The 14,317-nt window shown below is 43.5% G+C and overlaps 1 protein-coding gene across 3 annotated transcripts in view; it reads left to right on the forward strand.

Moving 5' to 3' along the window:
- NKTR (natural killer cell triggering receptor) overlaps positions 1-14,317 on the forward strand; it is a 1,715,190-nt gene that overhangs the window by 655,349 nt on the left and 1,045,524 nt on the right. The window lies entirely within an intron of this gene.

Consider the following 14,317-nt stretch of genomic DNA (forward strand, 5'->3'; position numbering starts at 1 on the left):
TACTCTAGTTAGAGTAAAACTGTTCTTGTCATAACTGATTTCCTTTCCTGTATCACGGCTTCATTTTGCTCAAAGCGCACCTTTTTATATCTTGAATAACTCATCCAGTTTCATAGCTAGAGACCTATTTTCAACTCTTGAGTGTCCCTGTGATATATATCTATCCCCCAACCCAAAAACCTCATTCCGAATCAGCATTTCACCCGTTTTTCAAAGAAACCATTTTTTGACATTTTAAACGGGAATTCAGTAAAATGCAACTTTTACACGTGTCATTTTGCTGCAATAAACTTTCCACTTGTTTTTCAATTGTATGCCCACGGTAATCCATTGCTTGTGATTGTTAGGGTCTATGCATTGTTGCTTTAGTGAGAAATTGTATATTTTAACCACACATTCATTATTTGTCCATTACAGAGTGTCATTTCATAACATTGCAAGGGGTTTAAAATCCATTTCCCACTCTTATTTGGGGAAGGAAGGTCGGATTTTGATTGTTTTCTGGCTCTTATTCCTGACTACCTGCTGTGTCTTTCTATCCATTCAGAATTGAATTATTTGTGGGTTGAAGGAACATTGCAGGGGGAAATCCTAACTTGGGTGCTATCTTTCCTCAATCAAAAAGTGCTCCTCTTCCCTGGTGTTTTGTATATGTTCCACTAGAAGGTTAAACCAAGTGCATTGCTTACATTCTCATTGTAATTATCACCCCATTGGTGATTGCTGTCTCATATTAAAAATTGTATGATTTTCTTTTTGAATTTTAAAATCAATAAATAAATATTGCATTTTACCAACCAGACTGGTTCATGGTCCATTGTGACCCGGGGTATTTGAAAAAAGGGGTGTCATACCAGTTGTGTACCATCTCAAACTGAATCTGTATAATATAAAGAGATAAGCATTTCAATTGTGCGCTGCATACTAGGCTGAGACCAAGGTGTGCCTCGCCTGATTGAAATCCTTAACAGGTTCTCGATCAACTAGGACAAATCTTTGCCCCTACTCACAGAGACGGCAATCTCTCTAGAAGCAGATCTCGAAACTCGAGCCCCCAGGGGTCATCCCTCTCCGTACAGAGTGGCGACAATGCAAAACCTCATTGCATGGTTCAAAGAGAGAACAGGCTCCATTGTCAGACAATACAAGTCCCTCGTGGGCATGATGTCGTCCTGTATTTCCACCAAATTGCAGACTGAAGATGAGACTGCTTCAGGAGGAGTTGGACTGCCAATGGGCATAACAATGGATCGTAGAAGGACATTGTGTGCCTCAAGCCAATTTTCTACACAGCCCTTGAATGGTAGGCCACACACTGCAATCTTCTACAGGGTTTACCCTTCCAGCTACCCATGTCCACTCTACTCTTGAGAACAGACGCCTCACTCTAGGGCTGGGGAACCATCTGGGCGATCTACAAGCCAGCAGCGTGTGGTCGCCAGCAGAATCCCGTTTGCACATAAATGTGCTGGAAATTGGGGCTATTTGGTGGGCGCTAAAGTCCTTACTGCCAGTATTTTCGGGGCAAATCGTGACGGTGCAGACGGACAACACCACGTCAATGTACTACAAAAACAAACAGGGCGGCACCAGATCAACATGCTCTTGTTGGAAACTCAACAACTCTGGAACTGGGCACTGCACCACAAACTACACACGAGGGCATACAATCTCCCCGGCAAGGGCAATGTATTGGCAGACAAACTCAGCCGACAATTCCTCCAATCCCACGAATGGGAAATCAACTGCGACCTGGACAAACTATTTTTTATTATTTTTTAGTTTATTACAAACTTTTAAAGATTTCATTCATAATAATCCTACACAGCTCTACATTACATTCTTTTTCTTTGGATGAAGTTTCGATAGTCTTTTAGCCGGATGCTTCACTTTTTTCTTTTCAGTATTTTGCTATCACTTCTAAAAATGCAATCAATGCAAAAGTTTTTTTTTTCTTTTTTCTCCTCCATGCATGGCTCTCCACCATTCTTCAGCAGTGTATGTAGAGCATTTGGCTATCTCTTGTCCCATGTACCTGTTTCTAACATCTCTTAGACTCAAACAGGCTAAAACCAGATGCTTCAATGTGTCTTCTCCGGTATTACAGAGTCGACATATCTCGTCTTCTTCCCTTCGATCACCTCTTTGGTACTGAGTCTCTTTTGTTTCCCATTCACTTAGCCTCAAGAGCATACAAATTATTCTCTTCTTATTGCATGGAAATAGCATCCGGTATTTCGGAAGTTCATTTAGTTTCTTTGCTTCGATTGGAGCATTTTTTATTCTTTTGTTGCCTTCTCTTATCTTGTGTCTCAATCCAGTGTAATATTAGCAGTTTTTTTTTAACTGCATCCGGATTCTGCTCTAAAGTTCGTGTATTAGTGTTAAGTTGATTAACGATGGTTTCACAGGATGCTTTCCAGACTTTAAATAGGCCGTCCCTTCTTTCCTCTTTCTTTTGTTTTAGGATAGCAAACTGTGGAGCGATGTTATTTCCTGCAATTTTTCTGTAAAGGTTTAGGGCATTCCATGTGACAGTGGTATGCATGGATGTTAAACTGAATTCATACCTCATGCAGGCAGTTGGAAAGCCTTTAGGCAATTTAAGGATTCTTCTCCAAATCACATGTTCGCATCCAGTCAAGAACTCTTGCCTGATTCCAAATAGTCTCCTCTCCGTATGTCAGTGCGGGTAGTATTTTGTTTCGATAGAAGCGAACAACTGGGACCATAGAGAATTTTCCATATTTTGCATTGATTTTTACGGCTTGGGCAGCAAGTTGATTACATCTGGACACCAGCTTTTTGACCATTGGTTCGTCACAAATGCTAGCGCTTATTGTTATACCCAGATATTTTGCCTCCGAGACAACTTTAATTACATCATTGCCCAGCTTCCACTGAAACTTTCCACAGGCATTTGAGTTGTGTGCACCTTGTACGTTTTTCAATACAAGGATCTCTGTTTTTTGTATGTTAATTTCTAATTTATTTGTTTCAATGTAGGCTTTTAATGCGTTGATCTTCCTCTGGAGGCCGATTGGAGTTAGATCCAGGATTGCAATGTCATCTGTGTATAATATGATATTAATATGTTCCTCGTTGATTTTAGGAGGAAAAGATATTACATTGCTCAATGCCTCACCCACATCCGATATGAAAAATTTAAAGAGTGTAGCTCCTAAGGGGCAGCCCTGTTTAACTCCTCGATTAGTTAGGATGGGTGCGGTAAGATGTCCTCTTTGGTCCAGGCGAACTTGTACGGAGGTATCCGAGTAAAGCGCAGTTATTGCAGCAACCAAGCTTGTTGGACATCCATTATTCTTCATTCTTGCCCACAGCATGTCGCGGTCTACTCCATCAAAGGCGTGGGCCAGATCGATAAATGCAATATAAATTGCCTTTTCTGTCTTATCGCCTCCATTTTCAGCATGTTTAAGATGAATAAGTTTAAATTACAGCCCACTCCTCTGACGAATCCAGTTTGTCGTAAATCCGCTACGTTTGTATTCAGGATCCATGCTGTTAACTGCTTCAGTAGCTGACTGGCGAAAAGTTTCCCAACCATATCGAGTAGAGCGATGGGTCTATAGTTATTGGCTTCCAATCTTGAACCTTTTTTCAAAATCGGGACAATTTTGCTTTTTTCCATGTTTGGGGGACTTTTCCAAGTGCTATTATCATTTTGAACAACTTAAAGCAGAAGTCCGCCCATTCCTCAGGATTATTTTTTAACATTTGATTTGTTAAGCCATCGGGTCCTGGCGCGCGAGATGTACTTAGGCGCCTGATATTAGACTGTCCTATCTCTCTCACTATACAGAGGTTGTACGGGCACTCGGGTATCATTTCAGATGGTTCGTTATGTTGATTCTTCTGGAAAAGTGCAGTCTAGTGGGTAGTCTATTGGGTTTCAGTGACGACATTGCTTAAACTAGCAGTTTGGGGTTTTCCTAGAACGTTTATCGCTGGCCAAAAATCTCTTGAATTTCTTTAAGCCAAGCAAGACATCATTACCTCAGCATCTTTTTGCTCCATTGCCGCTTTATGCCTTTTGGTCCAATTTCTGTATTGCAGTTTCTTTTTCTTTGTGACTTTTTTTCGTCTCTAGGTTTATTGCTACTTTCAATTATGCACAATTATTTCTCAGGGCTCTTCCCCCCCTCCCCCCACCACTTCTGGGTCGTATACATGTTTTTTTACATTGGCATTATGATTTATCTGTGTCAGAGCTTTAAATACCTGTAGTAATGTGTCATACTCAATCTTTTTTCCTTCCACTTCGTTGTTCCACTTGTTTAGTTTATCAGTAAGAGCTTTTATTTTTGTAGTACTCATTCTCAACAGATTTCCTCCAGGTAGAACTTCAATGTTTTGTTCCCATTTCACTCTTTTCTGTTATTTCTGTTTTGAAGGAGATGATTACTAGGTTGTGATCGCTTAGCCGGTTTTAACGACTTCCAAGTTTAGGTTTCCGATTGTCATCGCATTTGATGTTGTAAAGTAATCCAGAGTAGAGTTCAGCGGACCTCTTTCCCAAGTTGCTTGCGCCGGAATGTCGCCTAATGTCTTACCATTTAAAATGTCCATACACCTGGCGTATAGTTCTTCCCAGAAGACGTTCCTCAAGTTTTGTGAACGTTTCTCTTTGTTTCCATTCGCAGATGTTGGTAGTAGGTCCATATTGAAGTCGCCACATACGATGATAGAAGCATTGTCTTCGGACTCAGATATCTCATCAGTAAGATCACATAATTGGTCCACAAAGATAATTTCGCCGACAACTTTGTGTTGCCAGTATAAATTAAGTGTATCTTAGTTTTGTGCGAGTCATTCCGACAATGATTTGTCACTGTGGTCACTTGAAATATAGGGGCTAAGATTTTTTGAAATTTTGATTCGTAAGCCACTTTTCCTTCTGACCATAGTAAACATTCCAGACATGGGTCGACCCCTGTCTTTGCGTATAGCAGGAGTAAATGCTAGATCAAAACAATCAACTACAGGCAGTTTGATAAGCCATGTTTCCTGACAACAGATTATGTCCAAGTTCTGCAGAGTACTGTTAGACGACTGCAGTAAATGAGTGAAGCCGTGTGTGTTCCAGGATCCCACTCTTTTCAGATTTTTAGCTGTTGCATCCTTATATTAGCTGCGCCTTGTGGAATGTAAAGCTCCCATCATCCAGGTCCAGCTTTCATCTATGGGTCCTCGTAGCTTTACTTCCTCTATTTGATTCATGCTCCTTCTGCAGTTTTGCGCTTCGATGATGACTTTGAGTGGCTTTTTCAATTTGATTAATTTACTGACTTCATCCCAACTTGAGTCCAGGACGCAATGCTGGAGTGGCAGCACAAATAGGGGCTCAGCATACGCTCTCATAGCACCAATATCGTTAGTGTTTGTATGGATGATCTTATCAGCTCGGCATTCTTTGGTAAACGTCGGTTCGATCGGATCTTTATGTAACTTGTTTTGGCCGATCATGTGTTTGTTTCCTTCTATATGGTACTTCCTTAGAATTGATAGTGCTTCTTTTGCCACCCCAGCCAACAGTATTTTGTCTTCGCCTGAGCTTTTTAAGGATTCCTTCAATATGCTAGCTGTTTGCTCGTCTTTATGGTTGTCCTTTTGGGACTGAATTTTCAGTTCCTGTAGCTTCAACTCTACACTACTCATTTTGGTGTTTACCAGAGCAATCAGAGTATTTTGGTCTCTGTAGCTCTCATTAAATTGTTTGTATATTTTTGCTAGAGGTGTAATAGCTATGGCCATGGCTAACAATAAATTAGGCCTCAGTTCATTGATTAGATTTTCTGTAACTTGTCAGATTAAGTGTTTTTGTAACAGGGCCTTATTGTTTGTTCGCCTTTTGGCGTTGCTGGTTGATCTCAGTGCTTCATACATTCCATGATGTTGGCTGGCCTCAGTCGAAGAGTCGTCGGTAGAATAATCATCCGTCGAAACCTCGGACGGCGATAATTGAGGATGCTTACTCTTACCTTTTGGTATGGCTTTATCTTTGGTCTTGGGATCCGCTTTCATTGGCTTTATCACCTTTGGATTTCTTTTTTGTGAGCAGCAAATCTCTGGCGTTGGACTTGAGTCCACACGTCTTCTTTTCGCCTGGCCAGTTATTTCTATGTTCGGTGTTTTAGAAGATTCCGGTCCTTTCTGCTTGGGTTCGTGCTCACATTCGGACTCAGTGTCAGTGCTTTTTCAAATGCTGTGTATCCCGACAGACTGGGAAGAGCCTACTTCTTTCTCCTTGTTCATATTCACTTTTACAGATAGTGCCATTATGTCTTTAATAATCTGATCGGCGACAGCAAGAGTTACGCCTGTCATTATTTATTACCGGCTCATATTCGATGTTTAGCCCACAGTCAAAAGTCGGTTGCACACATGGTGGGTTTGTGATGCCGATATTGAAATTAGAGTACTGAGTACTATCAGTGTCTTTGGCTTGGAGGGGGAATTACTCTTCCCTCGTGGAGTTATGTGACTGGTCTTCAATAGAGGGGCCATTTTTCGGCGTGTGTCAGGCCAGTTATTTCCCTCATTAGCTGTTATCGGCGTGTGGTAGTCTGAGTCTGAGCCTTCTCTGTAGCTCTTCTGCTCTCTTTGATGATTACATTTCGCTCCCTTAATACTCGTGTCGCACACACATTCAGGCACGCACAGACGGTGTGTTCTAGGGACGTATATCGATTGCTCCTCCTTTTCATCATTTTTGCCATTACCACATCTACCTTCAGGTCCACCGGGAGTATCTTCAGGTGGTTGTTTAGGGTGGCATGTGTTTCTATGCGAGGGGAACGGGGCCAGAGAAGCAGCCAATAACGGGGGCGTAGTCCTGTTCTCAGGCTGGCATGCTTCTGATGAGACGGAAGAACCGCTTAGCTGTAGAATACTCCAGGCAGGATTATTAGCATAAGCCGCCCGAGGTGCATCGGCAGCCATACACGTTGGTACAGTCTCTGCCGTATTTAGTTTCACCGCTTCTAAGGCTATTGGGGCGGGGGGTGGGTACATAGAAAACTTGATCTTCTGCTACCAGCAGCGCAGAGTCCGGTACCTCCTCTACCTCCTCTATCCTCTCAACTCCCTCCTCCCCCTCAGTGACTGCTGCAACTTTCTTCATTGGAGTACTTGACTTGAGACAATTGGTCTCACAATTGTTCTCACTTACTTGAAACTTAAGCGCCGGCTGTTTCAGCATCCATGTTAGAATCCTTGCAGGGGCAGACTCACAACGTGTAGATTTTTCATGTGCGCAAAGTTGTCGCCTTGTTTCCATGTTGAGATGTAGATTGTTTGTGCAGGGTAAGTGCGCACAGCTTAACTCCTTCTTTCCCGCGCAGCCCGGCACAACCCAAGGCACAAAAAGAACACTCGCTCGTCACTCCGCTGGACAAACTATTCCTCAGGTGGGGAACCCACCACAGACCTGTTTGCAACCCACGTAAACAATAAATGCGATCAGTTCGCTTCTAAGTACCCAGAGAGACACTCTTGGGAGAAGCATTCTTCATACGATGGAAGGGGAAATTCTTTTACGGCGAGAACAGTTAAGTTCTACATAGAAAGAACAGAGGATTTCAGGACCTCTATAGGCTGAAATTTAGCAGGAAAGCTACTTCTACCATGAGCTGCCGACTACCAAAGTGCTGCTGAAAACACGGAACGGCAACGGTCCTGCCAAGTTAGCCCACTCGTGAGCTGTACAGTCCACCGGCTGGTCTAGGGGCACTTTAAGGCTCAGGACAACTTAATCCTCGAACACATCAAGACTGGTTGGTCCCACCGGTTCAGGGTTTGAAGCACCACACAGGGCCTTTGCAGATCAGGTAGTCCAACAGGACTTCACCGGCCCACGTACAAGAATGGATGCTGCGTCTCTTCAGGAGTCTGGGATCTTCAGTCAGCTGTTCTATGACGGATTCTTGGCTCCAACGCTGATCTCAAGAAATGGCTGCCCGGAATCCTCTTACCAGCCTGTAAACAAGTCCACCAAGGGTAAGGATATGCACCATTAAACAGCCTGTAGATGTCTAATCCGGGACAACTATTAGTTTTACTCATACCACATACCTAGACTCACTGGAACCATGGATGTGGAGTGGGACCAGACAGTCACACCCCCTTCATGGGCCACTCTCACACAAAGGCATCACTAGCCTGCAAAAGCTGCAGCTTTCCCGGGGAAGTGCATGACCTTTTATATGCAATTTTCTGACCTGACAAGGCAGGAAGAAGGCCAAACAATGTTGCCAAAGAACAAAGGACAATCTTGTGGCATGGCTATTTTAGGGCACTAGCCAGGTTTAGTAGCCATACATGGTAAGCACGAATGTGCACACTAGAAAGAACACAAATGGTAAAAATGTAATTGATGCCACCAGCTTGTCCTTAGGCACATATAAAAGTAACCAAAAATCCCAAGTGTGAAAAGCTAGGGTGTTACAAGTGTATCCACATTGCACTGCATGGTAAGATGCTATGTAAAAAGTTAGAGGGAAACCTAGTTTCCCAGTACTGATAGTTTGAAGGGCTGATCAATTTCCCCATAACAAATTAGCAAAATGCAGGAGAAGTGAAGCTCAATGCTTTACTTCCCCGAAAAAAAATAAAAACAGGTTATAAAAAAAGCAAAAATATGGGTGGGCCATAGAAACTATGGTGGGAAAGTTGCCAAAAGACAAATCATTAATAACAAAGGTATGCTATGCTCCAAATTGTAAACATTAGCACATGCGCAGGGATAGCATTTGGCCATGTTTATTTGCTGTCATGTAAATGATATTGCATGCACATTTTCTGTGATAGAAGTTCATACAGGCTCATAATTGTTTGAGTTAATTAGGCATCCTGGGCCTCAAGTTTTTTTTGTTTGGTATTTATAACGCGCACCTGGTACCCGAGGGCTAACGGGCACGGACTAACATACGAAGAACATACATAAAGAGAGAGACCGAAACTATCAGAAGCTTCACAGCAAAGGCGCATAGGTTAAGAATGTGGGAGAGAGCTCTAAGAGAAAAGCAGTCTTCAACTGCTTTTCAAAGAGTTCTGCAGATGCTGTGGTTCCTCAGCACAGGCGAAGGGGCATTCCAAGCCAGGGGAGCCGCCAGGCCAAAGGCCCCATGGTGTGCCTTATTAGAATTACTACGAGGAAAATTGAGAAGGTTGGCGTTGTCTGATCTTAGGGCCCTGGTATTATGTTTGATGACAGTGACTTCTGTCAAGTAGGTTGGCATTTGACTCGTAATACATTTATGGGTAATAAGAAGAAGCCTAAAAGACACAGAGCCAGTGAAGACTTTTTCTGGCCTCAGATACATGATCTGTAGACAATGGAGGCCTTTAACCACTCTCACCGCCCCATTTTGGATCACCTGGAGGCATTGAAAATCTGATTGTTAAATGCCCACTAGCAGGCTACAACCATTGTCCAATTTGGATCCTTTTATGGCCTTGGCCAGGATTTCCGAATTTTTTTCGGATATAAGAGGGCGCAGGTGGCGAAAGAGCTTGATAAAATACGAGGATGATGAAATCAGACTATTAACCTGTGCCTTCATGTTCAGGTGTTTGTCCAGGTAGATACCAAGAGTCTTCACCTTGTTCAGAATCTCAATGACACAATTATCTAAGTTAAAGTTCTGATAGTCTGAACCCAATTTCTCAGGTTTGCTTGCTGAGCCAACTAGAAGTTCTGTTTTGGCACTATTTAAGGCCAAGTCGTTTGTGACCATCGAATTTTGAATTTTTAAATACATTTTATTAATGTAGGTTTCATCCTCTTGATGGGAACCAGAGATGGGTAGGACACATTGCGCATCATCTGCGTAATTTGCAAATATGATCCCTTCCTCTTCCAGCATTTGAAAGAAGGGGATCATAAAAATATTGTAGAAACACGGTGAAATGCATGCGCCATGTGGGACCCCTTATAAAAGTGTCATGGGATTTGCTTCTGCCAGCTCACTTGCCACCCTGACGTGTCCATCTTTCAAAAAACAGGAGATCCATTGGATTGCCTCTGAGGAAAAATTGGCATTATCCCTTAACCTGGTGGACAGAATGGAATGGTCCACCAGGTCGAAGGCTGCAGAGAGATCTAAAATCATGAGGAGGGCAATGTGCCCCTTATCCATACCTTGTAAAAGGTGAGATTTGAGGGCGAGAAGGACCGTCTCTGTTCCATGATTGATACGGAAACCCAATTGATATTTATGAAGGATTTGATTTTGCTCCAAAAATATGGAGATTTGGTTATAGGGGACTCGATCCAAAATTTTTAACAAGAAGGTGGTATTGGTGGTCGATCTGTAATTGGATGGTGTTGATGGACACAGATTGGGTTTCTTCAAAAGTGGAGTAATCCAGCCATTTTTTATGTAGTCTGGCACCGATTGAGCTGAAAGGAGGCATTAACGAATTTAGTAAGTGCTGGATTCAAGATGGGTGAACACTGAATCTTAATAGAGGAGCAAGGATCTCCTTTGCAGCTTGTACTCTTGAGTTGGGTAATGGTTTTAGCCAGTTCATCTTCGCAAATCAGCATGAATCGAAAGTTAGATTGTTCTTTGTCCTTTGGAGCCAAGAGGGGTGTATTATCATCCTGTACTTTTATATTCAGGAAGAGTTTCTTTAAGTGTGATGGTGTGGTAAAAATTGTGGTAAAGCAGAGGTAACTCTAACTGCTGTATTACCGCACCACCATACTAGAACCTTGGTGGGGAGCTGGAGGTTTTTCCTCCAGGTAAAAGGAAGAAAATCTGCCACCTTAATGCCAAACAAAAAATTGGCAAAATCGGCATAATTACCCCCCGAGGTAATTCTGCCAAAATCCCCATGGAGTTCTATGGACTCCAATAAATGGCGACCAACACTGCCTACCACCACTTGTAATCGGTGGTAATTCCTCTGGACCAATTGGTTGTAACAGTAAAACTGGAATTTTGGCAGATTTACCGCTGAAATACCACCAAACTTGTAATGAGGACCCCTCTGTCTGGTTGTAACCACAGTACCATATTAAGAATGGTTATGGTTAACAGATTACCTATTAAATTAACACTTAAAAAATGCATGCCATAATATGTCAAAAATCACTGCTGCTGTAAAATATCACTACATATATAATCAATTTGGCTTACATTAGATCAGTCAAAGATGTGGGTATTACATTGTTTGTGGCTATATCATTCAAACCTATTTCCTTGTTTGGACTTGGCCCCAAAGTTAACTTCCCAAGTGTTCTTGAAATGAGACATTGATTACCAATTACTTATCAATAGTGATTATCTGTGTAAACTTCTTTCTTCGAAAAAACAAGTCACTGATGAAGGTTGCAGCATCTGTCAGAATTGATTGTAGCCTTTTTGTGGTCCCTACCACTTCGGAATCAATTTGGATGCCTGTTGGTTCGTAAGACAAGATTATTTTCATCCTATAGGCCTCTATTTAAAGTTACATTGAATGTGGTGGAAGAGCGCAGACATTGGAGATCCTGTTTCCTCTGGTAAAGAACTGCATTCAATGTATTTTGCGTTATAAGAAGAGAAAATCTACTTTTTACATTACTTGTCCCTCTTTTCACAAACCATAGAAAGAGATGATTTTACTTTTTTGGTGCACTTAACTTTTAAATAAAATTTACTGCAATTGTAGAGGACATTGACAAATCAATAACTGATGACCATCATGGCTGAAATTGCAACCTCTGTTCCTCTTCAAGGTTTGTTTTCTTTAGATCTAGTGTGTTTTCCTTATTCATGGTTGTTAGGATTGACTTCCAAAATCAGACCTGGTGGGAGGATCTTGGAAGGCTACCCTATTTATGATAAACAGGGAAGACTATGAGAGAAGCCAAAAGCCAGTCGAGGTACGGTAGCTGAGCAGTCAAGTCTTAGTCTCCGGAAAAGTGTAAGAGTGGACTCTAATAATTCAAGTTAGACAGTATATAAGAATTGGTTATTAGGCCTTAACTTACACACTAAGCATGTAAGAATCACAGGTAAGTATTGTCACACAAAGCCTTATGAAATATATATACATTCACCATTTGGAGAATAGAATTGCATATGAATTAATTACCGGTTTAATATAGGTTAGTAATCAGATGCAAGGAAAAATAGGCAGAACTCTAAAAATCCCACTGGACAAATTCCTTCAATCTTACCAAGTCCAAGCCTAAGATGTTATGGGGCCTTGTACCCAAATGTCATCAGTTCGGGTATGTTTTCAAAAGACTACATTGGCCAGTGGTGCTTCAAAAGTGTTCGAAAGTTAAGGTGTCAGTAAATATAGGCACTCTACTCAATCCAACACAGTAGGATAGGCATAGTGAAGTATTCTTAACCCAGGTTCCACCACCAAAGGTCAGGTCACAGTGAGTTAGGGGTGGGACCGAAGGGTACTTTGTTTCGTGAGATTTAGTTTCGGTTGGCCGCGGTGCGCAGGAATCTGTACCAAACAGCTTCCAGTTGAAGTACAAAGGAATACATCTGTGGGGAGAGGCTGCCTCAGGAACCTCAAGGACACAAACAAGACCAGATCCGCTAATGTCACCACAGTCAGGTGGCAACAAGCAAGCGTACAGCAGCGAACATCGAAGAAGCCCCCCTTCTCCCCACACAGCTTCCCTTGGCGTGAGACTGCTGAAAATGCAGGTAACGTGTGGCACAAGCTGCAGAGCTGCAAAATCAAATATTCTGCTCTGAACAACTGCTGCAGCCCAGGGGACAGCTGATCAGAGAACTGATTGGTCCCGGGACACCCCCGAGGGCTCAGAAGGTACGGATCCTCAAGCAGGAGTCAAGACTGGTTTTTCCCAACGTTCATGGGGTTGAAGGCCAACAAGGGTCTGCTTGAGATCGGGCAGAGAAAAAGGGCTTCACTGGGCCAGACACTGGAGTCCATGCTGGCCAAGCTGCTCTTCCTTGTAGAGGTCTTGGCTCGAAAGATGATCTGAAAAGGTGCAAGACCCCTCATTTTATCAAAGTTTCAGGCTGGGCGCAAAGCCCGCCAAGGGTAAGGATCTGCATCATTCCAACAGCCAGCCGCTATCCAATCATGGATAGACACTGGTCACCACATCTGCCCAGCAACAGACATTCTCCAGCATGGGGTCTGGCATGGATTCACATGCTCTTGAATATTCCCCGTCGTCAGGCTAGGAATCCTCAGTGAAAGAAGAAATCAGTTTCTGTTTCGTTTCTGAACTGTCTTTCTCCTAATAACCAATCACTGGTCTCTGGGTCATACTGCCCCCAGCAAATGACTTTGCTCTACCTAAGCCCCTCCTCTGGCAGCCATCTTCAGATTTTTAACACACGTTCAAGTGTTGGGAGTCCTCGTGCTTAACTCTCGAGCTTTTACTGTGTATTGCATTTTTCAAAGAGTTTACTCTTATTTTTTCGGTGAAATTGAGCCTCAAGCTTCACCAATTCATCTTCCGATTAACGGGGACCTGTTTCGGAAATCTCTACACCCCTCAAGGGCGCATTTTCGCCGAATTTCACTTCTTGGAGGATTCCAGAAGATCTTGGAGGATTACCCCTCGTGGTCGTGGCCGAAGACAAAGGAGCCTCGACGCCTCTGTTCAGGATCTGCCCAGGATGTGGACAACACAACATCTTCATGGAGGATGCGCATGTCGAGGAGGTCTGTGCGTTCTGCAAGGACATATCCTCCCGTACCATGAAGGACCGTTGCAAGCAACTTGCTGACTGGCTGGAGTCGAAGAGCCCGGCAGCAGGTGAGCCCCAGCAACGTTCTGCTCCCAAGAGGAAATCCGAGCAGTCTTTTAAGACCTTTTGAGGGCGTTCCGGCGACGGGGGACCAACATGAGGCAAAGCAGCGCCAGTCCATGGGCACCAGGAGTGCCGTTGGTACAGGCTCCTCAACTGCCAGGCCGGGCGCAGCATCGCCAACACAGTCAACCATGAGCCAACACTCCGGCTCGAAGAAAAGGAAGTCAGACAATCTGGGTAAGCTTCTGGAGTAGGCCAGTCGGTTCCGACGGAGAAAGTCAAGGGGGAGCGAGGTGGTGTCCACCCCACAGTGAAGGCCTCACACGCGCCTAAGGTCGTGAAGGCCCAGATTCACCAGGCTAAGGCTTCGATTGAGGGAGTGGTAGCATCCCTGTCGAAGACCACGCAGGCTGCCCCAGTGTAGACGGCCCCCAAGCCAAGAGATTCCCTGCCCAGCCGGAGGGAATCTTCTTTCACGCCGATTGATAAGGCCCCCGTGAAGCCCCTGAGCGTGAATGGGGATGGGGGGGGGGGCAGGATATTCCTACAGGACT

This window comes from Ambystoma mexicanum, chromosome 2q (genome assembly GCF_040938575.1).
Source record: "Ambystoma mexicanum isolate Mex_15411 chromosome 2q, UKY_AmexF1_1, whole genome shotgun sequence".
Taxonomy (NCBI): Eukaryota; Metazoa; Chordata; class Amphibia; order Caudata; family Ambystomatidae; genus Ambystoma; species Ambystoma mexicanum.